This window comes from Sinocyclocheilus rhinocerous, unplaced genomic scaffold (assembly GCF_001515625.1).
Source record: "Sinocyclocheilus rhinocerous isolate Xijiao unplaced genomic scaffold, SAMN03320098_v1.1 scaffold40529, whole genome shotgun sequence".
Classification (NCBI taxonomy): Eukaryota; Metazoa; Chordata; class Actinopteri; order Cypriniformes; family Cyprinidae; genus Sinocyclocheilus; species Sinocyclocheilus rhinocerous.
The window spans coordinates 1-2,034 of record NW_015669441.1 but is presented as its reverse complement, the minus strand read 5'-3'; the positions used below and the strand labels follow the sequence as shown (position 1 = coordinate 2,034).

The window sequence follows — 2,034 nt, the reverse complement described above, 5'->3', positions numbered from 1 at the left end:
CATAACTTTTTCAGTATATATTCTATTACATTGGAACCTAGATTTTATACATTTGTAATCCCACACTGTCAGTAATGAATCTTTGAGACTGTTCTTCAGTGTTGATATGTGCTGCATCCAAAAATTTGCAAAAAAATTAGTTGGTGTGTCCCAAATCATAATATGATGAAATGAGTTTCCCAAAGGTACCAGGATGGTTTACTGTTTCTACTGGAAATTCAAAGTGTAAATCCGTTCACACTCTAATATTGCCCACAACACATTCGATTTTCAAGTGTGAAAAAACTATAAACATGGCTTTTTACATGGAGGAAAGCATTAAAGACCAGTGACTGGCAGATCAACATGCCACTTAATTTCTCTTAAATACAGAAGATAATTTAAGTACTGTATAGTATGAAATGTTAGGTGGCTCAGTGGGTATCACTAAGTTGTGGTTGAAGTCAGTGGCTTTTCTATGTATTCTATTGTTGTCTGTGTTATTGTGGGTTTCCTTCAGGTTCTCCAGATTCCTCCTCAATCCACAGACATGCTTTAGTGCATCAGTCTGTTAGTTTGCACTCAGATGAGTCTGAAAAATACTGAAAGAGTCCAGAAGCTCAACAGACTGCAGTCTGGAGTGATAGAGTCTAAGAAGATGATGGTGATTATGTTCAGGTTTTCATCTGTTAGTAGCTGGAGGTCAGTGATGGTGTGTGTTCTTCAGAATATCTGAATCAAACTTTACAGGCCCTTCTGGATCATGCGAGACTAGAAATCACAAACATATATCAGATTATCCTCATTGTTTTCGATTTATCAGGGTTTATGTTCTCAATCAATAATACATGTCAATCATAGATGACTGCAGAAAGTCTGATAAATCTGACTGAATGTGCCACTTTATGACAGGCGTATAAGAAAAAAAGTATCTAGCAAGATTAGAAATGTGATGAAGAATTAAAGCAAGTTCCATAATGAACAAACACTTACATGTTGGTTTTATTCTCTTCATACTGTCACATCTAACAAGTCTCTGTCTGCTTTTCTCTTGAGAGCCACTGGTTTGTCTTTCATTTCTGTCCTCCATTTCTCTCTCTGTCCTGTTGGGTTTTGCTCTTCTGTAGTTTCTGATGCTCCAGCAGTTTTCAGTATGCATTATTTCATCTCTACACTCCATTTGTATCTGTTAAATCACACAGAGTTTAATTAAAGTCATTAAAGTCAAGGTATAGTAAGTTCAGATAACCTCAGTGTGATTAGATTTGCTGTTAAAACTTAAACAAATACTCCTAATAAATCTAAATGAAACTGAACTATGTGATGTTGGTTGCCTAAGTTAAACATATATGGAATTGTATTGTTTCAGGTATTTAAAAAAAATCCTTATTGGACAAAGTTTTCTCTTCTACCTCATCTCATCATGATCCTCTCTGATACAGAACAACTCTTCCCCGCTCTGTCTGGATCATGCGAGACTGTAAATTCAGAAAGCATCGTTATCATCATAATGTAAATACAGTAGCTGAACTGATGCAATAGATTCATATAATGTATACAATCATAGACAATTCCAACCCAAAAGCATGCACAAATAAAACAAAATAATACATACCTACATAAAAGACTTTCCAGGGGCCCGTTTCAATAAGGAGGTTCAACCAACTCTGAGTTAAAACTTGAGCTCTGAGTTGACTTACTCTGAGCTGGGAAACTCTGAGTTTTCGGGTTCAGATCAGCTGAACAGAGTTAGTTCAATCGACTCTGAGTAGGTTGACTCTGAGTTTAGCGCGTGCACCATGACTATGAAAAGCCATGATCAATGGAGCTCCGAAATTACGATTCACCATGGCAACAGATCCCGCCAAAAAGACGTCTGCATACTTCAGAGTCAATACAAGTTTAATTCTTATCACTGTTATAATATCACAGGTGAAAACTGGCAGAACATAGGTTATTGAATTAATCGGCTATTCATTTTCATGGTATCCCACGGGCAAAAAAAATGAAATAAAATAATAATAATAATAATTTAAGTGCATTTTTCTTATTTTA

At 35.8% G+C, this 2,034-nt stretch overlaps 1 long non-coding RNA gene across 1 annotated transcript; it reads right to left on the bottom strand.

Moving 5' to 3' along the window:
* Positions 1 to 23: 23 nt before the first annotated feature.
* LOC107734088 (uncharacterized) lies at positions 24 to 1,524 on the bottom strand. The gene is made up of 3 exons (XR_001639063.1): positions 1,392 to 1,524; positions 973 to 1,165; positions 24 to 750 (listed from the first exon to the last, which is right to left on the bottom strand). It is a non-coding gene; the product is annotated as an uncharacterized LOC107734088 (long non-coding RNA).
* Between the last annotated feature and the right edge of the window lie 510 nt (positions 1,525 to 2,034).